The 14,161-nt window shown below is 43.8% G+C and overlaps 2 pseudogenes; one reads left to right on the plus strand and one right to left on the minus strand.

The window, feature by feature from the left end:
• Positions 1 to 9,693: 9,693 nt before the first annotated feature.
• On the minus strand, positions 9,694 to 12,070 carry LOC101618226 (annotated as a pseudogene).
• LOC123456261 lies at positions 12,069 to 13,350 on the plus strand (annotated as a pseudogene).
• Positions 13,351 to 14,161: the final 811 nt, after the last annotated feature.

Genomic DNA, 14,161 nt, shown 5'->3' on the forward strand with positions numbered 1-14,161 from the left:
CTAGAGGCCCTGGTGTGCCCATTCTTTCTCTCTCTCTCAAAATAAATATATATAAAAAGAAATGCTTAGGCCAGGCGTGGTGGCGCATGCCTTTAATTCCAGCACTCAGGAGGCAGAGGTAGGAGAATTGCTGTGAGTTCAGGCCACCCTGAGATTACATAATGAATTCCAAGTCAGCCTAGACCAGAGTGAGACCCTACCTTGAAACCCCCCCCCCAAAAAAAAAGAAATGCATGAGAGTGTAGTGCTAACATGTCCACAGACAACTAGTTCATGATGTAAAGACTGGGCTAATTCCTAGAACACTCAGGATGTAATGATTATGAAGAATGGTGAAGGTAGGAGGATGGCCTAGTTGGATAAGGTGAGTCAGTCACAGGGAATATGTCCTTAGGGAATATACTTTGTCTCCAGCCCTTCCTGCATTCCTTTATTTATTCTGTTTTCTGGCTGCCATGTTGTGAAGTTCCTGCTGTACATGGGCTGGCATCTCTAAAACTCTGAACCAAAATAAGTCTTTCCTCCTTTAAGTCATTCCTGTCATGGATTTTGTCAGAGCTATGACAAAAGTAAGTCACACAGAGACATTTATATTTATATTGGTTTTTCGAGATAGGGTCTTGCTCTAGACCATGCTGACCTGGAATTCACTATGGAGTCTCAAGCTGGCCTCGAACTTACAGCGATCCTCCTACCTCTGCCTCCCAAGTACAGGGATTAAAGGCATGCGCCACCATGCCCAGCTAAAAGACATTTTTATTTTTGTTATTTACTTATTTATTACATACAGAGAGAGGGAGAGATTGAGAGTGAGTGAGAATGGGCATGCCAGGGCCTCTAGCCATTGAAAATGAACTCCAGACGCATGCACCACCATGTGCATCTGGCTTACATGGGACCTGGAGAATCAAACCTGGGTCCTTAGGTTTAACAAGCAAATGCCTTAACCACTAAGTAATCTCTCCAGCCCAAAATTTCTTTTTTTTTAAATGTATTTTTATTTATTTATTGAGAGAGAGAGAGAGAGAAAGAGAGAGGCAGGGAATGGGCGTGCCAGGGTCTCTAGCCACCCTTGCTCATCTGGCTTACTTGGGTCCTGGGGAATTTAACCATGGTCCTTAGGCTTCATAGGCAAACCCCTTAACCACTAAGCCATTTCCCCAGCCCACTTGCTTTGTTTTTTGAGATAGGGTCTTGCTCTAGTCCAGGCTGATTTGGAATATACTATGTAGTGTCAGGCTGGTCTTGAAGTTACAACCATCCTCCTGCCTCTGCCTCTTCAGTGCTGGAATTAAAGGTCCATGCCTGACATTTCACTTATAGTTTAAAAATATTTTTCTTTTCTCTTTTTGTATTTTTATGAGAGGTCTATGGCCATACCACCCTGAACATACCTGATCTTGTCTGATCTCATAAAGTAAGCCAGTCCAGCCTGGTGAGCACTTGGGTGGGAGGGGAGAGAGAGAGAGAATTGGTGTGCCAGGGCCTCCAGCCACGGCAAATGAACTCCAGACACATATACCATCTTGTATGCATGTGTGACCTTGCGTGCTTGTGTCACCTTGTGCATCTGGCTCATGTGGGACCTGGAGAGTTGAACATGGGTGCTTAGGCTTCACAGTCTAGTGCCTTAACTGCTAAGCCACCTCTCCAGCTCTCACCTACATTTTTTCATAAATATTTTTATTTATTGGCAAGCAGGGAGAGACAGAGAGAGAGAAAATGGGTGCTCTCTAGCCACTGTAAATGATCTCCAGATGCATGCACCACTTTGTACATTTGGCTTTATGTGGGTACTTGCAGGGAGCGGCTACAGACGCCATTACAAGATGGCGCTGACTTCCTGCTGAGAGTGGTGACGAACAACCCCCTACTTGGTCATATCCTGGCGTCTTGCTTGATGCTGCGCGTGCACATGATGTAATGCATCCTGGGCCTATCCCGTGGCCCTGGGTGATGGGGGAGCAGGTGACAGCCAATCCGTAGGTGTCTAGTAGTATTACACCCTATAAAAGCAGCTACACTCCTGCACCTCCGGCCCAGGGAGATGGTTTTCTGCATTTGAAAGAGCCGTCTGCACCTCCCCCCTATAACTCCCCTGGGGACACATGCCGCTTCATTAAAACAAAAACCTGGTTGCGGCTGGCCTCCTCTAGGAGGGGCTTCTATTATGGCTTCAAAAAAAAAAAAAAAAAGAAACTCTTTGGAGCCCGCACTCTTCAGTATTTCCCACAGTTGGTAGCTCAGCAGGCCTGTTTGGGGCTTAAGTATTGCTTAGTACATTTTGCAAAGCTGCCTGATAAACTTATCATTCCCTATACTAAGGAACAAGTAAAAGTTTTGTCTGGCACAGTGGATGATTGGAGCATTCTTATGTGCGCCTTTCCAAATGTCATAGATAATCATTACCCAAAGAGCCCTATTTTGTCTTTTGTTGAAAACAGTTTGGTTTACTTTCCTAAAATCACTGTTCAGGAGCCTATTACATCAGCCCCTGCCATCTTTACTGATGGCTCAAAGTCTGGTCATGGGGCCTACCTGGTACAGGGATCGGAGCCTATAGTAAGAATGTTCAGACCTGACTCTCCTCAGATTGTTAAATGCTTAATAGTCTTGGAGGTATTTCAGACATTCCCCACTTCCTTTAATTTGTTTACAGATTCCTTGTATGTGGCCAATGCAGTGGCTAATTTAGAGATCGCAGCTTCAGTTCGCTCCTCTAGTTCAGTGTCCAATATTCTATTACAACTTCAATCTTTAATTCAGCAGAGAACTTGCCCATTTTATGTTTCTCATATCCGAGCCCATTCATTGCTGCCTGGACCCCTGTCACAGGCTAATGACCTGGTAGATCGGGCTACCAGGCTGGCCATGGTTTCCTTAGGAGATCCTAAGGCTTCAGCTATAGAATTTCATAGATTATATCATGTGCCTACAAATACTTTAAGACTCAAATTTCTCATTTCCAGAAACGAGGCTCGAAACATTGTAAAGTCTTGTCAATCTTGTGTTACCTTTTTGCCTTCCCCACATGTGGGCGTCAACCCTCGGGGCCTGCGCCCTGGAGACCTTTGGCAAATGGATGTAACACATCTTTCAGAGTTTGGAAGATTAAAATACCTACATGTTTCAGTGGACACATGCTCCGGTATTATTTTCGCCTCACCATTGGCAGGCGAAAAGGCCTCTCATATAAAGACTCACTGCCTAGAGGCCTGGGCTGCTTGGGGAAAGCCACGCCATTTAAAAACTGATAATGGCCCAGCATACACATCTGCTGGTTTTCGAGCCTTTTGTGCTCAAATGCAGGTAACCCACACCACTGGCCTTCCTTATAACCCACAGGGCCAAGGAATAGTAGAAAGAGCTAATAAGACCTTAAAAGCTCTTTTATTTAAACAAAAAAGAGGGATAGCCGAAGACGCTACTCCCAAGGAAAGAATATCTTTAGCTCTTTTTACACTCAATTTTTTAATTTTGGATTTCCATGGTGACAGCGCAGCTGATAGACATGGAAAATCTCTAACTTCTGTGCCGAAAGAAATGGTGATGTGGAAAGACGTCTTGGATAATAAATGGAAAGGACCGGATCTTGTGATATTAAGATCCAGGGGAGCTGTTTGTGTTTTTCCACAGGACCAAGATTCTCCGCATTGGGTTCCGGCTCGCTTGGTGAAAACAATTACCCGACCCCAACAGGAGGCTCCTGGAGACGGAGATGCCTACCAGGATGGAGAGAAGGATGGAGAAAAGGAGAGCCTTATTGATGATCCTCATCCTGTGCCTGGAATGTAGGGGAGAACAGCGTTGGGGCATTATGTCTGCATTTCCCAAACCCATGCCAGTATACCACTCTGCTGTGGTTTTTCCCCGTTTCTTTACAACAGAGAAGGAACTGGGTCTTCCCATGGTGAGGAAAGACACCTCTTCCGTTTCTATCGGAGAACAGCGGAGTTTCCAGGCATCGGGGACATTGTGCTTTACGCTTGATCCGACTTATGAGGACTGTATGGTCTTAAAGAAACAAGCCTTTGCTTGGTTCCACAGGGACATGATTTGGGAAAGAAATGACCAACAGAGACGTAATGATTGGTATGGTCCAGAGAATAAGACTTCCCAATATAAATTTTGCAACTATACCTATACTGAATTGGCAATCTGGCTTAATGGAACATTTCTGGTTGGTGTAAACATATCAGACAAAGCATACCAACCACGACTTGCTCCTCATTGTTGGGGAAGTGATGAAGGGGAAACCTGGCCGTGGTCTGACTGTCAGTCTACCAGTGTTGGCTGGACGAGTAAGGAAAAACTCTTTAATTTCTCCCCGGACATGAGGGGTCCCCATCCCTATCCGGCCTTATGGACTGGGGGATTTTTCAGACAAGATAGAAGGTATAATCCATTTTCAAAGTGGATTTTGTGTGGAACAAATGGAAGCTGTACTGATTTCACACCTTTTGTGTTATTACAGGGAGGACAAGTTGCTTGTAATAATGTGATTGCAGTCTTTAGTGAGAAGGAGCAGGTGGTGGAGGAAGCTGATGAGAACTGGGATGCTTTATACAAAACTATCAACACCACAGGAGGAATTATGAGCATTGGACATGGGTGCCAAACTAACGCAAGAAATGCTATTTTCTCCCCGGCACCAGTTTGCGTTCACCCACCGTTTATGTTTGTACTCAGTAATTCCTCCTTCAGTAGCTGCTCCAATACCTCCTGCCTCTTGTCCCAATGCTGGGATGCTCCAAAGTTTAAAAATGCTATGGTCCTTAGGGTCCCTCGTTGGGTCCCTGTGCCTGTGGAAGCTCCCAGCACCTGCAAAAAAAAAGGGATTTTGGCATCACAGCAGCAGTTATAGCAGCTGTGGCTGCGATAGCCGCTGCCGCTACTGCGGCGGGTGTGGCCATAGCTTCCTCAGTACAGACGGCTGAAACTTTGAATAACTTGGCTACTTCTACCTCAGAGGCCTTAGACACTGAGACAGCTTTAAATTCTCACTTAAAGGGTGGTATCCAAATTTTAAACCAAAGAATAGATTTAATCCAAGAACAGGTTGATGTCCTTTGGCAGCTAGCTCAGCTGGGATGTGAATGGAAGTATAATGCATTGTGTGTTACTAGTGTCCCTTATGAAAACTTCACCAGAGCTGCTAATCTGTCTCGTAGTTTGTCGCTAGCCCTCTCGCAAAATTGGTCTAAGGAATTTGATAGGGAATTGGAGGAATTAAGACAAGCTATGGTACATATTAATTCCACACGAGTGGATCTTAGCTTGGCAGAAGGCTTTACTTCTTGGATATCATCTGCATTCTCCTATTTCAAGGAATGGGTAGGAACTGGAATGTTTCTGGTATGCTGCTTAGGAGGGTGTGTGCTTTGCCTATGGTTGGTCTGTCGCCTGCGAACCCAAACTAGGAGACATAAAATGGTCATTTCACAAGCGCTCGCTGCCTTAGAATGTGGCTCCTCTCCCCAAATCTGGCTGGCAGCTTTAAAAGACAAATAGCTTCCTTGGCCCTTGCACCCTCGGGGTCTCAGAGTACCCATTGCACGAGGATGGGCAGGAATATGGTAGCTTTCGTTTGACCGCCGCCTTTACACTCTCAGGGGACCTGTCCCATTGCACTGAGGAAGGGGAGGTTGGACTTCTTCCCTTGATCGGTCAACACATCATGAGGTGCGGACCTGATCGGGAAGGCATGTTTTCTATTTACGCTTGGCCATTTTATTAAACAAAAAAGGAGGAGCTGCAGGGAGCGGCTACAGACGCCATTACAAGATGGCGCTGACTTCCTGCTGAGAGTGGTGACGAACAACCCCCTACTTGGTCATATCCTGGCGACAGTCTTGCTTGATGCTGCGCGTGCACATGATGTAATGCATCCTGGGCCTATCCCGTGGCCCTGGGTGATGGGGGAGCAGGTGACGGCCAATCCGTAGGTGTCTAGTAGTATTACACCCTATAAAAGCAGCTACACTCCTGCGCCCCGGCCCCTCGCCATCAACCTTTCTGTTAACCAAGAGGCTCTCCAATAAAGTGTGATTGAGAAAGATCCTTGTTTGCTGGTCGTGCTTTTCCTGCGGGTCAGGGGGCTCGCAGCAGGTACTGATTTGCAGGCAAGCACCTTAACCCCTAAAGCAACTCTCCTACCCTCACTTTTTTTGTGTTGTTTGTTTTTTCTGAGGTAGGGTATCACTCTAATTTAGCTAGGCTGACCTAGAATTCACTAAGTAGTTTCAGGGTGGCCTTGAACTCATAATGGTCCTCCTACTTCTGCCTCCCAAGTGCTGACACTGAAGGTGTGTGCCACTATGATTGCTTTTGGTTATGGTTTCTGAGGAAAAAAAAAATCACACTGTGGGTCTGGAGAGATGAATTAGTGGTTAAGGTGCTTTCTTACGAAGCCTAAGGACCCAGGTTTGATTCCCCAATACCCACATAAACCAGATGCACAAGGTAGTACATGCATCTGGAGTTTGTTTGCAGTGAGAAGAGGCCCTGGTGTGCCCGTTTTCTATCTATCTGCCTCTTTCTATCTCAAATAGTTACACTACACACACACACACACACACACACACATTTTTTTTTTTTTTTTTCGAGGTAGGGTCTCACTCTGGTCCAGGCTGACCTGGAATTCACTCTGTCATCTCAGGGTGGCCTTGAACTCACGGTGATCCTCCTACCTCTGCCTCCCGAGTGCTGGGATTAAAGGCGTGTGCCACCACGCCCGGCCATTTTTTTTTTTTTAAATGAGTTCCAATGATGTTCTTGCATCCCCATACCCCAAGATCTTTTTTTTAATCTAACTTTTTTTTTTTTGTTATTTTTATTTATTTATTTGAGAGCAACAGACCGAGAGAGAGAGGGGGAGAAAATGGACACACCAGGGCCTCCAGCCACTGTAAATGAACTCCAGATGTGTGCGCCCTCTTGTGCATCTGGCTAACGTGGGTCCTGGGGAATTGAGCCTCAAACCGGGGTCCTTAGGCTTCACAGGCAAGCGCTTAACCACTAAGCCATCTCTCCAGCCCTCTAACTTTCATTTTTATGTTTTTAAAATTTTTTAAATATTCTTGTTTATTTGCAAACAGAGAGAAGAGTCAGACAGAGAGAATGGGCATACAGGGTCTCCAGCTACTGCAAACAAACTCTATAGCCCAAGATCTTTTAACTGAGCCATAATACCAAAAATTAACCTCAAAATACCCATAATGACACAGAATAAACATTTACACTGCAGAAGATGGCATCAGCATAGCAAAGAATATTCAGTCAATACAACATTTAAAACAACCAGGACAAACATCAAACTCTGTAGTTTCAATGCCAACAACTCTAGCCAGTGACAAATCTCCAAGTCTGATAATTTTAACTAGCAACAAGCATTCCAATTCTTCCCCTCCAGATAGGATACTCACAGTCCTGGAAAACTTCATCAGGGCCAGCAGCTTTCCTTAGCAGCCATCTCATGGTCCTGGCATCTCCACTGGGTCTCTACTGCAATCCATGTTTCATCCTCATGGCCCCATGGGGTCTCCATGCAGGCATCCAGCAATCCTGCTTCACACTGTCCATGGCCATTTCCAGAACACAAGACCATGTTGCAAACTCAATGACCCTCTCTTTCCTGCATTTCTTATACTCCACAATACTAGGTAGGGTGCCAACTTGTTAATCTGGGGGTGGGGGAGATAAAGCAGACTTTGAAGAACAGGACACTCCTTGAGCACTCAGACCCCTTCAAAAGAGTTGAAATTCTTCCTGTTGCCCCAACACAGATTAGCTGGCTCAATCTCAAAGGTTGTAATCTCTCAGTTACAGCTAAATGGGCAGCAATTCACCCAAAGATTTTTCTTTTTGTGCCATATCCCTCTGCTCACACCAGTTCATTTCTACACAAAGCAACCCTGCACAATTTCTGAGGACACAGGCATAACAGTAAGCCTCTCATACAAACTGCTATCCCAGTCCAATAAAAGCTCTTTCTCACCCTCATAAGCCAAACCTCACAAGTTCATAGTTCTTTTTGCATTCAGGTCTTTCAACTCTGACCAGAATATTCCATCAAGCTGAACTTACAGCACTGCAAGGTTTCTCTTAGTCCAAGGTTTCAAATCCTTCCACATTCCTCTTGAAAACCAGCTCCAAAAGGCCAAAGCCACATAGTCAGGTGTCTAGCAGCAACCCCACTCTTGGTACCACTTAGCTGTTGCAGTCAGGTTCACACTGCTTGTAGAAGTCACCCAACCAAGAGAAGCTTCTGTGAAAAAGAGATTTGTTTTGGCTTATAGGCTTGAGGGGAAGCTCCATGATGGCAGGGGAAACAATGACATGAGCAGAGGGTGGACATCACCTCCTGGCCAGCATAAAGTAGACCATAGCAACAGAGTGTGCCAAACACTGGCAAGGGGGAACTGGCTATAATACCCATAAGCCCACCTCCAACAATACACTGCCTCCAGGAAGCATTAATTCCCAAATCTCCATCACCTGGGAACCTAGCATTCAGAACACCTACGTTTATGGGAGACACCTGTGCCCCGGCCAGCAGGGAGTTGAATAAGGACCTGAGGGAAGTTAACCTGAATGGGAGAAGGCAAACAGACACAAGAAGGAGACCATGCTAGGTGTTTGTCAGAGCCTCAAGATTTTTATTTTTACACGTAGGTTTATATAAGGTTGTAGGGGGAAGGGGACGTAATCAGGCCGAAGATGAGAGTAACTGGTTAAGCCACAATGCCTTTGTTTCTTCATCAGCTACCGGCAGCATGGGGGAGTAATCAGCCAAGTGTATGATCCCTTTGTTTCTGGTAGTTGAATATTAGGTGAGGAAGTAGAAACTTAACTTGCTATATGGCGGTTTCTGTTAACATGGCCAAGGTTTGGTTCATAGCTCCCAACACACCTGAATCAAACCACCACAGCAGCAGGCAAACACCTTAACCATCTCCAGCTTTAACCGCTAAGCCACCCCTCCAGACCCAGCATTCAAATTTTTTTTAAAACAAGCAAGTCTCTCTTGGCAACAGCGACATGTTTGAAACATTTCTCCCTATAGCAAACATTACTCATCTTTCCATTATGCTTTTCTGAGTTGTCCCACATTAAAGTGTTTTTTTATGATTGAATTTTAAAAATATTTTATTTTTCTTTATTTATTTGAGAGAAAGAGAAATAGGCAGGGGGAGAAAAATTGAGAATGAGTGTGCCAGGGCCTACAGGCACTGCTAAAGAACTCCAGATGCATGTGCCTCTTTGGGCATCTAGCTTATGTGGGGGCTGGGGAGTTGAACCTGGGACCTTTGGCTTTGCAGGCAAGCACCTTAACTACTAAGCCATTTCTCCAGACCCTGATTGAGTTTTTTTTTTTAAATTATTTATTTATTTATTTGAGAGCGACAGACACAGAGAGAAAGACAGATAGAGGGAGAGAGAGAGAATGGGCGCGCCAGGGCTTCCAGCCTCTGCAAACGAACTCCAGACGCGTGCGCCCCCTTGTGCATCTGGCTAACGTGGGACCTGGGGAAGCGAGCCTCGAACCGGGGTCCTTAGGCTTCACAGGCAAGCGCTTAACCGCTAAGCCATCTCTCCAGCCCTTTTTTTTTAATTTTTATATATTCATCTTTTTAATCTTAAGATACATAATTTGTCCTTTAAGCACACAAGTTATACACATACCTTAGAAACTCAGTCTCCAAAATACTCATTAAAGATGTCGGGATGACACTTTGAGAACTGACCTAGCAGTTTCTTCTTGTCTTTGGCAGACAGCTTTGAATCTTCATCAATACTCTTTAGTAAGCTTAACATTTCCTCTTTGGTTGTGTGCTGGGTAATCCTGGAGTAGTGATTTCGATCAATTCTGTGGCAATAAATATAGCCTGGGTCTATACTTGGATCTCTTCCCTTCTGTAAGGCCAGAAGCTTAATGCTAACAATTTTATGTAGAGTTCCAGGAATCCTGAAAACATCTTTTTGGTGGTCGATTAAAAAGAGCACTTGCAGGTCCATTTTGCCTTTCGATAAGTGTTTATTGTCGACGATAGCTTTGGAAAATATCCTTTTCACAGCCATTTGATTGTCGCTTTCTTTCTGTCATTTAAATTCAGAAGGATGTGCAGCAATAGCTATAAAATACAGCAATCTTCAAAATTCTTCTCTATTTTGAGAATTCAGAAGCTTCAGAAAGAGCTGAGTAGCTTCTAATGCTATTTAATTCTTCCCATTTACAAGTAGTTCTGCAATTCCATTATGAACATCAGATAAGTGATTTAATAGAGGTTCCCGATTGCTACAGTATTTGGCAATAGCATCAAATAGAAGTTCCTTCACTAAGTCTGTTCTGTCTGGTTGCTCAGGAAAGTTCCTGCTTATGTCCACCACCATCCGGCCTGGCAGATAATCCAAGCAGTCAGTTGCAGCCGAGAGCCACTCATCTTCCTGAGAGTCACTATAGGCCTTGAGAATCCTCCAGTCCAGACAGCTACTGGTGTTGAGTTGATCATGACAGGCTCTTTCTTAGATTGAGGAACTTTAGGTTCAACCTCTTGCCGTTTGAGTAAGGAGTCAAGAAATGGAAGATCTACAAGTTGTAGTAGATGCCCAATTGTTTTTTCTTGCCATACTTCATTAATAACTTGTGGAGACAAGGTTGCAGAGATATTTACATGAGAGGAGTTAGTAGGCTTCAAACTCAGATTTCCCAACAGATCTTCTAAACTGTTTGACTTGATTTCGGATGACTTAAGTAATGCATCTGAATACCTGGAAGCTGAGTATACAGTGCTCTCTTTGCCTGACTGACTGTTAGCTAGATGCTGTTGTGAATCTATAAAGGCTGCAACTACTATTCTTCAAATGCAGGTTTTTTGTCTTTTCCGAAGACTGGTTGGAACTGCTTCAAATACTTTATAGTCCATAAGTGCTTGACACACTCTCACCACTTTGGCCCAAGGAATGTCCACATCACCAAAGTACTTATTCTGAATGAGGTGAGAATAAATGACATCTACAGCATCTGAGCCAACAAAGCAGTCATTGTGATGTTTTAAATGGTGCCTTCGTTTCTTTACCTCCACTTCTGTCTGAAGGGTGGTTATAATGCTGCTCCACACGTATGTGGCTCCAAAGGGCTTCTGGGCCACACTGAAACTGGAGAAAAGACAGCCTCTTCAGCAAATGCTGCTGGACAAACTGGATATGTATCTGGAGGCCTCTGCGCCTGGCTGTGCTGGGCAGAGAGGTTGAGTGCGGCCGCAGTCTCCCGCACTGTGGCCACAGCCAGGACCGTCGGCTGCCCTCAAGGACTGCCAGCCTCTGCACAGTGTGCCTGAAAGTGTTTTTTTTTCTTTTTTTTAAATACATTTATTTATTTGAGAGAAAGAGAGAAGTAGAGGGGAGAGAGAGCGAGAGAGAGAGGGAAAATGGGCGTATCAGGGCCTCCAGCCACTGCAAATGAACTCCAGATGCATACACCACCTTGTGCATCTGGCTAAGGTGGGTCCTGGGGAATCGAACCTGGTTATGTATGCTTTGCAGGCAAATGCCGTAACTACTAAGCCATCTCCCCAGCCCATGAAAGTGTTTTTAATTGTCATCTGTTCTGTGCTTTTGCATTTGCAGTGGCTGGAGGCCCTGCTGTGCCCATTCTCTCCTTCTCCCTCTTTGTCTGTCAAATAAATAAAAAATATTTTTTAAATAAATGTTTACTTCATTTCTAGTATGAGAACACAATGGCTTACAAAAGAAGCCCCAAACAAAAAACAAGCGGGATGTGGTGGTGCATACCTTTAATCCCAGTACTCGGGAAGCAGAAGTAGAAGGATCATGGCCATGAATTCGAGGTCACCCTGATACTACATAGTGAATTCCAGGTCAGCCTGAGCTAGAGTGAGACCCTACCTTGAAAAACCAATATAAGGCTGGAGAGAAGTCAGATGCATAAGGAGGCTGGAGGCCTTAATGTGCCCATTCTCTCTCATTCTCTTTTGGTTTCTCTTCAACTTGATCATGTGTAGAGGTTTTCACTCATTATTTCCATGATGACAGTTTTGATCCTGAGCATGGTTATGATTATCCTATATATCACCAACCTTGTGCCAAGTATTTTAAAATCTTAAATTTTGTCTTCTGATGCCATTCTTCCTCCATTATTTTAGAGATATTGTTATGGGCTTTCTGAAGCCCAGGTGTTGCCAAGACTGCCAAAATGTTTTGGAGCTTTAAAAAATACTTAATTTTTTTTTTTTTTTTTTTTTTTTTTTTTGCCAGGATAAAGAGAGAGGGAGAGAGAGAAAAGAAAAAAAGGAAGGTAAGTATGTATGGGCACTCCATGGCCTTTTGCCACTGCAAGTGAACCCCACATGCATGTATCACTATGTGCATCTGGCTTTTTATGGGCACTGGGGAATCAATCCATGCCTTCAGGTTTTATAAGCAAGTGCTTTTAACTGCTGAACCTCCTCTATCCCTGGTTTTGAGCTTCTTTAAACTGAATCTAGGAAAATTCAAAATAGATTTGAAACTGTAAAGACAGAAGCTACAACAAGGGAAATTTAGTGCCAATGCAACAAAAAGAAAGTCAACCAGAGGAAAATTATGTTTTGTTAAGATTAATTTTTATTTATTTACTTATTAGAGACAGAGAGAGGGATGGGGGAGAGAGAGAGAAAGAGTGAGAATGGGCAGGCCAGGACCTCTAGCCACTGCAAATGAACTCCAGATGCATATGCCACCATGTGCATCTGGCTTACATGGGACCTGGAGAATTGAACCTGGGTCCTTAGTCTTTGCAGGCATGTGCCTTAACTGCTAAGCCATTTCTCCAGCCCAAGAAATTATGTTATTTTTGTGTGTACCGCAGAGCTAATATTTTATGCCAATGAGCAGTCAAGACATGACTGTTGACTCTGTATAATCCCTATGAATTGGTCTTAAGGTTCAAAGTTTTGTGTAGTACTCCAAATAAATATGTTGTCATTGATGCTGCAGGTGCAGCAAAACCTCACTGTTGTGAGAATATTGTGATCCATCATATAGATGTTTTATTCTGTCACTCTGGTATAGTGGATTAATTCCATCTCTAAGTTGCTGAGGAAAGCAAGAGAAGGAAAGAGGTTATTGCTACTCTTCTCCCAATTGCAAAGTAACAATAAAAGGGAAAAGAAACCCTGTCTCTTCAGGATTTAGTTTACTGTCTTTCTGGGAGTGGTGTGCATTGTGGCTCTTATGTTGTCTACGCTGGGGGATATGAAATCAATGGTCCCTCTTTACTTCCACTTAAGTGTGAATCAAATATTAGTGGCTGCTAATATCTTTGGTCTTATCACAGTGGTTATACTTTGAACATGAGCAAGGATTCAAACTGACTTCTGGCTGGATATGGTGGTATAGCCCTTTAAATCTCATCACTTGGGAGGCAGAGGTGGGAGGATCACACTGAGTAAGAGATAACCCTGAGACTACATAGTGAATTCCAGGTTGTGGTGGTTTGAATAGAATAGATGGCCCCCAATATATTCAGTTCCTTATTGTTTGTAGTTTGCATCTGCTGGCTACCTGGCTGGAGGCAATGTCACTGGGTGATCTTAAGGTGTGGTGGTAGGTTTCCAATTTCAATCTAAAGATATGCAAAGTGTGCCTAGCTGGAGTTCCTGAAGTGTGCTGTGGCTTTTGACCTTGAGGCTTGTACTTCTTTCTCTCTGCTTGGGCCTGTGAAGGCAGGCCAGCTTCTTCTGCCATTATGGAACTTCCCCTGGATCTGTAAGCTTCAATAAATCCCTTCCTCCATAATTGTGCCTGGTCTGAAAGTTCATCTCAGTGAACCTGAAGCTCTCTGCTACACAGGTCAGCCTTGGCTAGAGTGAGACCCTACTAGGAAAAAAAAAAACCCTGACAAGTAAATTTATTTTGATAATATGAATATAGAATGCGTTTTATCATTATTTCATTCCATAAGAACACTAAAAATTATTGAATAATTTTCAAATAATGACAAATTTATAAAATTTACTTTCAATTAGTCTTTAACTTTGAAGGACTTTATGTTACAGACAATAAGGATTCTTCTGCATGATACCTAGAAAATTATCTGAAGTAGAATAAAATAATTGTTTTCTTTTAATTAAAAATTTTTATTAACATTTTCCATGATTAT

This window comes from Jaculus jaculus, chromosome 20 (assembly GCF_020740685.1).
Source record: "Jaculus jaculus isolate mJacJac1 chromosome 20, mJacJac1.mat.Y.cur, whole genome shotgun sequence".
Taxonomy (NCBI): Eukaryota; Metazoa; Chordata; class Mammalia; order Rodentia; family Dipodidae; genus Jaculus; species Jaculus jaculus.